The 12414-nt window shown below is 34.8% G+C and overlaps 1 protein-coding gene across 1 annotated transcript in view; it reads left to right on the top strand.

Moving 5' to 3' along the window:
- Positions 1 to 12414, top strand: part of LOC115456302 (protein Wnt-1) — a 42571-nt gene that overhangs the window by 27374 nt on the left and 2783 nt on the right.

Below are 12414 nucleotides of genomic sequence, written 5' to 3'. Positions count from 1 at the left end.
TTGAGGGTTCTTAAAAGGATTACCTTAATTTACCATTGTGTTTGCGAGACAAAAGCGCCGCTCGTTCCCATTTTACGTTTTACGGAAACAATGTCTTATCTGATAGCTTTCCACGAAGTTTGTAGGTCCTGTGTTTGGTTTCCATCAATGGAATTTGAAAGTACCTAGATTGAAAGTGAATTATAGACGTTCGTAGAAAAGTACGGTCAGAATTCTATTGTGCAGAGTTTATGCCTAAATAACGGAAGCGTTGCTGTGCTCTTAGTTTTTTATTTGCGTAATTTTAACGTCGGTCAGCATTTATTTAAATAATATATCTACCTCTCTTCTATGCTGTAATAAACTCTTCTTTGAATAGTTTATTTTATTTCACGAATGCTCAGACAGATGTTCAACCAGGGCACTAATTTTCGCTAACAGTGTTCCATACCATGATATCGAGGGAGCCTATCGCTATATCGATAAATTCCCAACTATAAGGCAATATTTATTTCCAAACCATGCATTCCTAATTATTTTGTGAAACGATACAAGTTAACAAATTCGAGACTGCATTGCCGTCCTTTCCGGTACTTTTACGATGTGATAACAAGTTGCCTCCAGTAGGTGAGTTGTAAAACTAAATTGAGTGCTCCGATACAGGCTCATTTGGTTTGTCAAAACGTAGATTGCTTCGAGTTGCTTACTGCTTCCTACAGTTTATTGCTTTATATTTTGTTTTGGGTCTAAATTGGATTTGATCACGAGTTTAAGCATACGTTTAAGAAGCGTTGTCACTCATTCAATAAATATATTTTTCTTATTGCTTTGAACGACGAGACGAGCTTACCATTCGCCTTATGGAAAGCGATATGACCGTCCATAAAGAGTAGGAACAACATCCAACACCTTGAATTACAAAGTATTGTTCGTTATTCCACTGCGCTTGCAATCCTGAGACATAAGATGTTAAGTCTTAATATTATGTCCCGTAGTTACACTGCATACAATGTGATAAATAATTCTACTCCGAAATGTAATAAAACTTACAACGCCTCCCTAGTAATTGTTATCGAAAAATCTTGAATAAAATAATTCTCAGTAGCATAAACTGAATAAAATAATTCTCAGTAGCATAAACCAATCACCCGCCTACGTGTTATTCAATTTCAAATGTTGTTACAAGTTCAAATGTGAGGTAATTATAATGAAAAATAACTAAATCAACTTACACTTGTCAATCGGGGAAATACAGTCGCGTGCACAATTCTTAAGATTATTAATTGCTTTGCAATAAAAAATGTTTACTTAAGAATATACGATATTTATAAAAAAAAAAAGTATAAACTGTGTTAAGATCATTGCTTTTTATGTTATTTTGTATATTTTTGCGGTAGGAGACATTATGCAGCGTATTACAGTAAATTTTTATTCAGAGCCAAATTTTAGTTGGATAAGTATTAACTAATATTTTGTGCAAACGATTATTTATTACAATATCTGTCTAATGATAATTAATTATCCTATTGAGATATCGTTATTTTATTATATTTTTGTAATTAAATCAATTGGTATTCTTTTTTGAGTCTGTGTTTTATGTCCGACTGTCATTCGATTACCATTTCTACATCACTCCAGAGGGGTGCGGACCCACTCGTCCCCTAAAACTTGTACCCTAGAATAAAAGTTGTAGATTCGTCACCTATTCAAGTGCCCATTGGTCCCCTGATAGGAGACCAGTTAATATTAATTTATTCATAATATACCCATTCGTCCCCCATCGTCATTATCAAAATCACACGAAGAAACATGATAAGCAAGTACAGGCATGCACGATTGTGTAGAAGGCATAACCGTCTGTGAGTGGTCACCGTCGCCTGTAATCCTAAGTGATCGTTTTATTTAATGATTTATTGTGTTTACGCGGCGATAGCCTAGTTGGGTGTGGAACGGACTGCAAAGATGAATGTCCGCAGGTTTAAATCCCAAGGCACACACCTCTGACTTTTCTAAAAAATCATGTGTGTATTCTTTGTGAATTTATCGTTCGCTTTAACGGTAAAGGAAAACATCGTGAGGAAACCTGCACATCTGAGAAGTTCTCTATAGGAATTTCGAAGGTGTGTGAAGTCTACCAATCCGCACTAGGCCAGCGCGGTGGACTGAGGCCTAATCCCTCTCAGTAGTAGAGGAGGCCCGTGCTCAGCAGTGGGCTGGTATATAATACAGGGCTGATATTATTATTATTATTATATTACGCGAATGTTAGGTGCAGGTCACACAGAAAAAACGTGGGGCGCAGATATGGCACGGATGGGGCGCCGTCGTAATTTTTAAAACATATAGAAAACACGAGGCACGGTCGTGACACCTGGGCGTCGCAAGAGACGACGGTTTTCAGCTGTCTGATTTGACACGATGACATGTCTTTTTGCGAAGATGAAGATGTGTTTGCACTGGTGTATCTCGCTAATATACAGACGGTTATTGTAATACTCTAGCCTGTTATAATTATAGAGAACTGGATGATTTTCAATTAATCTAAAAAAAATAACGTTGAATACATATTCGTCCCGCATTTTCACTTAATATACAATGATCTTCGTTCTCTAAACACCTCGCAACTACTCAAGGACGCAGGTAGCTTTGTGTAACAGCGCCCCACCCCGCTATATGAGAATAATTATTACGATTACATTAAAAACATAGTGTCTTAGTATAAAATAGCAGGATAACGTAGTTTTCCCATAAAGATTTTTTGTGTTTATGAAAGTGTAGTTTACAGGACGCAATCTTTTAGGCACTAAAAAGTAGAATGGTCCTCTTAAGATATTGTAATTTTGAAAGGGAAGTAATAGAATTTAATAATAATATTGATTTCCATACTGTCATTATCTGTGATTTGTAATAAATGTGATACTTATACAGGGTAATTTTGACATCGTGTTACTAAATGAAACCACCGGTTCGTGGTGACCTCTACTAACACCGTGCAAAAAATTATTCATGAGTAATGAATATTTTCGCCAAAAATCCCAATTTTAGATTTATGGTTTTTTGATCACGCTGTCTCTTAGCGCACTTAACTTAAGTGAATGAACTACGTCACAGCTGATCATATTATTAGCGAACCTATAGGGTTAAGAAGGTCAGTTCACAAATGAACTTTCAATACGTTCACCGACATGGTTGCAGCAGTTTATTGAGTGGTGGAATTTGAAATAAGATATGCAAATTACTACAAAAACAGTCCCTATCCCCCTAAAAATACGTGATAGTAAAACGACATCCAATAAATAAATACCGTCATGCAATTGTATGAAAAGGAATCAAGTATTTTGCATGTGCTGTTGCCTTTAAAGAAAAGTATTGATTATTTAGTCAATTATAAACGTTATTTTGGTTTTTAAATTAGTTTTCTTACCAAAAAGGTACCTCCATAATTACTAAAGTTACAAGATTTAAATCTATTGGAATCTTTTTTTTTAAATCTACATTATATTCCAATATTTATTTTTTAATTCCAACATTAATATTTCGGTTTGTCATAATGTCTAAAAGACTACGTAGACCGAGAGTAGACGTACGTCATATTATGCTTTCTGTACCATTTCTTTGTTAGATAGGTACCTACACTATGGCAATGCGTCTGAGTCTTTGGCCGAGTCGGAATAGCGTGCGAAAGCGACATGATGATATCACTTTTCATTACAATAGTCGTACTCTTTCTCACCTAAACACTCAGCGTTGTCAGTATAAACATTTTACCAATAAGGTTACAAAATGACTCTGTACAAATTTAATGCATTTTATTTATGCCTTTAGCACGCGATTGTACCGCCGTCATAGAGCTCAAAAAAACAATATACTCTATAGGAGGGGACCAGTAGGCACTAAAAAATATTACAGGGGACGAGTGGGCACAGGGTACGAATTTCAGGGGACCAGTGGGTGCGAAGCCCTCCAGAGTTAAGCTAAAAATTATACGATCCATTTAAATAGATTTGCCGGCGACTGTACACCATTACATGAAATACCGACTCATTATTACGACAAAGAGTGGCGCCCGCTCCCACACTAACATTTCGATACATTTCTTCAATGGCGGCCATCTTGGCCTTTTTTCTTTTTTTTCGACCTCCGGCCGAAGATCAAAGATTCACACGGTCGAAAGTGAGACGTTGTCGCTCTCTGTCTTTATGTGGGGTACAATCGGCTGTTAGTTCCTATGGAGCCGAACGATTGAAGGTTTTGATATCTTTGTTAATGCCATCGATTTTTTTCAAATTGGTGCCGATTTAATAGAGTCTATGGGCAATTTTTTGGAATATTTAATTATCTTTGATTTGACAGGTTCTTAATGGTTAACACTTATAAACTGAAGGAAAAGATTTTATCTAATTAAATTGACACATTCATTTTCTCTCAATGCTTAAATTCGACGGTCATTTTTAAATTTGGTTGCATAAAGTTCTTTTTTTAAGTACAAATACATAATGCAAATAACATTCGACGAGGTTTCATTCAAACTTAATTATTATAAAATATAAACGACAACGTCGTTCTAAATATAAACACGATTTTCAATTTTTAATAATGTTTTTGTTGTGAGCAGTGACCACACGCGTTTAATGCCTACCTAATTTCGGTTTCGGTTGCAGATAAAATCTTTATTTATGCTAATATCTATATCAAACTTTACGGCAGCGCGTTTAATGATTTTTTAAACGGAAATACCGCAAATCGTTCATTCTAGTACTCGCCAGTAAATCATGATGACTGGAATGAAATTTGTTTAATGCGTTGTTTTATTTAGTTAACATTGTTGTATATATTTTTTTACTTTAAAATATTAACTATTATTGAATGAAGTTTAACGCACCGTTTTAATTATTCTAATATAATTTTATTTCGGTATCAAGTCTTATATTTGTTTCCTAATCACTCATATTACATTTTTAATTGTTTAAAAAAAAACAATTTGATAACAACGTATTACAATCTACAATCCAAATTACTATACAAATATTTTATAATCCACAAAAAATCGCTAATCATTCGCACGCATACAATAGTCGTGCGACATTAATATCGCCAGTTTGCGAGATTTACGACTAATATATCTATTAATACAGTAATCTGGCAACATTTTAACCCAGGTCAGCGTGGCTTGTAATAAATTAAGCGGCGTTGGTCTCGGGCGGCCCACCGGCGCGAACTCGGACGCGTCTTAATTATATTAAAATGTGTTTTGTTGTTACCGCGACTTCATGTTGCGGCAAATATAGAAATATGAAACTGTTTAGAAATTCCACCACCGCGCAATAATCAAGCATTTTTTATCGAATAAAAAAAACTCAGTTTAAGCTGAGTTTTACAATTTCATTTTATGCCAAATAAAAATTGTTAACCTTGTTTTGATGCCTTGTTTTATCTTAATCTTAATGATTTCTTATGTTTACGTAAAATAGTTTAATTTAAATGTCTAACATCATTTAAATTAAACTATTTTACGGATTTTATCGCGGTTTGAATATTTTACTTTTCTCCCGACGTTTCGAAGACTTTGCAGCCTTCATGGTCACGGGGGGGACTGAGGTGTTGTTTATCCGCAAAGTCAGAGTTCCAATATCTACCTACATTTTACAAATATACAACTTTTTAAAATTTTTAGCTGTTTGTAGTCCAATCTACGCAGAATGAGCTCACAGTGTCTTGAAGTCTGGCAGCCGGTCTTTTGGGTTCCGATTTAATTAAATGTAGAACTGGATCCAGCTTTTTAATCTTTGCTATGGTACATTGTAATATTAAATAAATTATTTTGTATTTACCTATAGTTATTATATTTTGTTAAATTAGGGAACTATGTATTTTGCACGTTTCTTATCCAAAAAATAGTAATTAGAAACGTTGGTGAAAAAAAGAGATTTGACTAGTTTTATAGTTTTAGAGAGGTAACGCTGTATATTTTGTACTGCATTTTGCTGTTTCTTTTAGCATTTGCGACTGTAGGTCAGCAAAGGATTACTAGAACCAACTTTCACTGCTGCCTCTACTCGCTTCCAAATTACCTGTCTACAATTTCATACATCTACGCGGCTGTGAATATCGCAAAATAACGTGTTTAAGTTGTTGTGGCGGTGTGGTCGGCCGCGGGCAGCGCTTGACGGACCAATTACTTTATTGTTGCCTTGTCTTGCCCTCTCGGGCCACCTCTGACGTGCTGAGATCTCGCATCCTGTCCGCGCTGTATGTATTACTCATAAAGTCTTAGATTATAATGAGCAATTGTAATGAAATCTCTGGAGTTTTGTTTGATATTGTTTGATACAAAACTTGTCGAAGCACGTATCGTCAAAGGCTACTTAATCTAAGGACGTAAATTGACAAAGATTACTGGAGGATTAACACCAATTTTACTTCCTCATTCCTTGCGTGTAACCTGAAGCAAATTTATAATTCTTCTGGTATTATATGTGTTTATGGATAGTAAAAATCTCTTGACATCAAATGACCCTTTTGCTTGATTTAGAAAAAGTGTAGTGGTCATTTTCTATCATGTTATGAACCATCAGTGGCAAAGGGTGAGATTTTTCGAAAGAGAACCCGACACAACTTATAGGTACTAATAATTTGCATAAATGAGGCCTGGCAATCGTTCGATTTAACATAAATTACGAAGACGAGTCAGCAGAAATCGGGTTATATAGGCCCTTTGCCACTATGAACCATCTCCCTCTACATTTGGCTATAACAAATCTCCAAATTATTTAATGTTTGCATCATGATTTCTTATGTTGACGCGAAAGTTAGACATTGAAATTAAACTTATTTTCGGATTCTATCGCGGTTTTCTATCGGTTAATTAATGTTGCTAAAATAATTGATTCATATGTAGACTTAACATAGACTAAACTAATAAGACAAGACTACCTGCTAATACGAATATAAAACGCGCAATAAAACACTGCAATCAAAATACGAACCGACATGATAAATTATCCTCCGGTCGGCATTATACGAATCAAAATCCTTATTTGGTCTGTAACTTGTGAATCCTAAAAATGTGGCTTTAATTACCCACTGGGCAAACTTAGCTCCGGGGCCAAGACGGCTAAGCCTTGGACCTAATTACAGCAAATGCGACCTTGCCTGGGCGACCTTAGATGAGTCACGGATTGCTCTATATTTTGTTCTATGAGCTATTTTGATAATCGAAGCAAGATGAGTTGTTAGATTAATTAATATTTTGGAAAATCTTGATATCTTGACGTAACTTTCTGATTTGAATTATGCTGCAAATTGAAAAGACCATGCCTCAGTTAATCTAGAATAGTTTTCTGACTAAATTTTATTATAATATACCGAAGGAGACCTCAACCTGACAATTGGAAATGTGTTTTCTTATAAGCCTACAGATCAGTTCCATTACATATGTGTAAAATAATGTAACGCAAAAACGTGTTAAATTATTATCCTTTGATATTAATATCCAATTATAATTAGTTTTATAACCTAGGTATATTTTCTGTCGAGTTCCTTTCAGAAAATTTCACACTTCGCGGCTAAACTATTCTACTTATTGAACTGTTATTTTAAATTCGTTCGTACTTCATTTTACAAATATACTGTATAATATTAATAATACGATTAAAAACGAATCTAAAGTCAAATCTGTCATCGCAAACTAAAAAAAAACAATGCGTGTGTTACATTCAAATTTATTCATAATTACTATAAATGAAAGGAACGCCTGGTTATTAGTATTACAAACCCTCAAAACGGTTATTTCAAGTTGAGACGAGTCTCAGACGCGGCCTTGAACCATTACTGAGCACAGCAATTATAGAATACATGCTCACACGGAATTACGAAAGTGAAATTATAAACCTCTAGGCGGTACTGGTTTAATTTTGATTTGATACTTACTAGAACTGTAAAGTACGTTGACCTCTAGAATTGTAAATTACATTGACCCCTGCGAATAAAAATGAAAGCTTTTCATTACATGTCAAGTAAATTTTCAGGTAAATTTTACGATAAAGATCTTTAATCTGTATTTTGTTGCATTTTTCTCCTTGCCTCATATATTTGGAATAGCTAGTTGCAACTGAGTAAAGCTCATATTTTTCTAAATATTTCATAATAAAACTCATTAATCGGCTTTGAATTATTCCAAATTCAAATCATATAAATTCCATCCCACAATCTCAAGCTTCATAAAAACTTATTGAATACTTAAAAATCAATTACATCCCAGACATTCAAGGTGAGACTATATTACAGCAGTAATTAGTACATGACATTTAGATCGCTTCTGTCGGTGATTGACATAATGTTACATTTAACACTTACATAAGTATGAGCATGATCTTTTGTCTTCGTAATGATAGCAACTTCTCACGCTGGTACGGTCGGACTGTAAAATTTGATTACTTTATTTATGTCTTTGAAATATGATTTGTAACTGGCTTGGTTCTCGGAATTTGACTAGACAGCTTGGCAAATTGGAATCTTGCCCCATTTTCAAGGTCTGAGGTGGCCCTTTCAAATTTCTTTCGAAATTCAAATTTCTACTTGGAAAACGTCAAGAAGTCAATGTTTTTTCTTTTAAAACTTATAGTCTTTGGATTATGAAGGTATTAAAATTTTAGACGCATGTACTGGCGATCAAAACATATACATAATAATACAACACATATTATTGTTCAACACTTATTGATTTCTACCATAAATCTTCCAAATTTATAATTTCATAATTTAATTAATGAGTCCATTATAACGATACTGTTTAGGACACGTGTGTTCATAATATTAGATTTCAATTCCATGCCGACTGTACCTGAATGGAATTTTATGAAATCAGTAGGTAGGTAACACTTTTTACTAAACTTTTTTCGAACAGGGATCACTCACGCCTTTTTGTCCGGTGCCGTATTCTCAATGACTAACCCATGATTATTAAAACGCTATTAGTCTAGATGAGCGCTCGATATATCATTCGTGTGGGAGATCAACAACTTAACAGATAGGTCACTTTATAATTTGAGGTATAATGCCTATTAGGTTTGAAACTAAATTATACTCTCAATTTATTATATGAATGAATACGTTATTACTAAAGAAAATAACTAATGTTATCATAAATCGCATATACATGTTTATTAATATTATAAAATGAAAAAAATATAGCATATAATAATAAACTGGGTTCCGAAAATGCGTATTAATAAATGTAAAAGTATTAAATCTATATCGAATTTTATAATTATATATTTACCTATATCGATTTTTATTATCCCTGTCAGTAGTACAGGAGGCCCAACAGTGGGTCAGTATATAATATAGGGCTGATATTATATTATTATTATATATAATTACATCGGCACATTTTTATTTTACAATAAGTATCGCATCTGCATCTCCACAGTCTAGGTGTCGGGAGGGCGGTGATGTTATCGCGGCTAAATGCGGACAAGAATTTCGATGTCTCAATTTTTTTTTACTTGCGGTTTTTGCCAGTCCGAAAACAATGTTCGAACGGCCATTATGTTGCGTTGATGCGAAATGAATTCGAGATTTCTTATGATTGTTTATGTGCGATCTTTGATTGTCTCACGCTAGGAATTGTCAGAATAGACCTCCGCGATTTTTGTATCTATATTGGTGGCATTTGTACCACCTACGTGGTATTTAGATCAGACTATTACCGGTAGACTAATGGACTTGTTTCTACAGTTGGGGTTTAGGATAATTAATAGAAGTCAATGACGTCTTTTTTCTTGATACTAGTCTATTAACTGGCTTTATTGTAGGTTATATTTTTAGCATTTAGCTTTGGGCTATTAGCACTAATAAATAAAATGATTATATTAAAGTATAATCTATCTGTAATAGTACTTTGAATAAAATGAAATACATAAACATTTACATAACTCAGAAGCTTTTTTACAAGACCCTAAAAAAGTCAAAACCCAATCGTCACCATTAAAAATATTCCAATCACCATGAAATAACCAAGGATTAAAGGGAGATGACACCGTATATTTTCATTAAGGCCGAAATGCTCAGTCAGATATAAATCATCGGCCCCCGCCGTCGGTGTTGAATTTGGCGGGACCTTCACGATTCCCGGAGGAAAATGACCGGCTACTTATTACAGTTGTCATTGTCATAAACCGTCTGTAAGGGGCGGATGGATTTTTTCCTATCACTATGGGAGGCGACCACACCGACGTCTTTACCACCGCGCCTATTTCTAAACAAAATAAAACCTTAATATTTACGCTCACTCCGAGCAATAAAGATACAATGAACAAGTACGAGGTTGATCTCCGATCCCACAATCTATTTTATATTTTATTCGTATTGCGCTAGAGTTTAATTTCAGTGTGCGAGGCTAAGTTGAACATCTCTCGTTGCCGGTTTATAGAACTTATTTGTAGTTTTGTATTGTCTTAGAGGAGTAATATTTGCGTTTCGTAAGAGATAAGCGAGGGGTGGGAAGAGAGCTATGAATCATAAGTTATTTTTGTCGGTCAGGTTTGTTTTAGCGGGTGGCTGTTGTTTTTTTCAGTAGTGTCTTAGTAAACGCGTAAACACGATGTTCTTGTGTAAACAAATTGTATTTAGAAAGGGGATATGCGAATTGGTTTTATTGACGTAGATAGTGGGTGCTTTTGTTGTAAATACCTTTAAAAGTGTATACATGTATTATACTTAGACAATAATAGAAACTCCATAATAAGTCATAAAATTTAAAAATATGAACTACAAAGTGTTATGCATTTTTATAGTAGAGTATTAGCGGCTTCGCGCGCGTGATGGAGTTTTCGGGATAAAAGTCCGCTATACCTTTTCCTGGGTTAGAAAGTAGCGTACAATCTTCCTAGGGTCTCTATCTATTTCTAGGCCAATTTACATAAAAATCCGTTCAGTAGATTTTGAGAAAATCGATAACATACAGACTGACAGACAGAAAAAGGTTACTTTGTTATATATTTTGTATAGATATTAGCGGGTGGAAATGAGTGTCTAGAATTTCTGTGCCGAGATTCATAGCACATCATAGATAATTTAAAGCTCAAACCAAACTCACGACAGCTCTATCTTAGCTATCCCTTCCTCTTTTACTGAACTCCTAAAAACATGTATACAATATAATACCGCAGATGGACCCATCAAAATCTCCTTGAGAATACACTCTCTTAATCCATAAAAATTACATCAGAAATCAATATTCGAACATCTTAATACAAGGATATGCAATTAACTCAACGCCACGTGACAAACACATGGTAGCGGCGCGTGCGCGTTTTTCATGCATTTTTTCAGCAGCACTTAAGCACAAACGGTTTTATAAAAACAGACTGTTTATGAATGAAACATACGAGTTGAACTCAAGGGTTTTTATGTAATTATTTTACGGTACAATCATAGATGGAAGTCATGTTTTTACAATAATATTACGAGATCAGCACGTGGCACACATAAGCGCCAGTTCCGTTAAATATTAAGAACTCAACTCAATGCTTTGCTTAGTAGAATAACCGTCAGTAAAAATAACGTCTTTATACCTATTCAAATGCACAAAATTCACAAGTGTTATACGTATATAATACGTAAATTGAATGCATAATTTCCAAGGCCTAGGTGTAAGCAGACATACACACAGATAGGTGTCTGTAGGATATAATAAAATTGAAACAGCGGCGATGGCGTACTTGGGAGTGGAACGGACTGCCGAGACAAATGTCCGCAGGTTCGAAACCCAAAGACACTCTTGTCTTTTCTAAAAAGTTTTATGTGCATTATTTGTGAATTATCGCTTAGTTTAACGATAAACGAAATCTTCCTTAGGAAACCTGCATACCTGAAAAGTTCTCCATAAGAATTTCGAAGGAATATGAAGTCTGCCAGCATGCATTTGGCCTGCGTGGTGGACTAAGGCCTAATCGTTTTCAGTAGAAGAGGAACCCCGTGCCCAATACTTGGACAGTATATAATACAGGGCTATTAATATATAATTCATTTTCGAAAAAGAGCGATCAGACAATGAAGACAGGAAAAATTTATAGGTTTGTCTGAGAGCTATAATTTCTTTACTACTACTGTTTTGTATTGTATATGTTACTACAACTACACCCGCGTGCGCATCTTGCATAGGAAGACCGATTGAAGGCTCTAAATTCCACCTCACTGACGATGATCTCCGTCTCGAATCATTAGCGACTTAAGTACTAGGTAAAGTCTCTCGCTGAAATTACGTCACTGTTTGTTTTGCTTACGTAATCCTATAAGCATAGGATAGTAGGAGGTTTGAAATTGAGATCATCGAATAGATAATATTGCGATACTGTTGGACATGTTTAGGTGCCTAATATTGTGTAGGTTATATGTCATGTATGTATCGAAGTATACGGCATTACGGATTAA

The sequence above is a fragment of the Manduca sexta genome, chromosome 23 (assembly GCF_014839805.1).
Source record: "Manduca sexta isolate Smith_Timp_Sample1 chromosome 23, JHU_Msex_v1.0, whole genome shotgun sequence".
Lineage (NCBI taxonomy): Eukaryota > Metazoa > Arthropoda > Insecta > Lepidoptera > Sphingidae > Manduca > Manduca sexta.
This window is presented reverse-complemented; position numbering and strand designations above follow the sequence as displayed.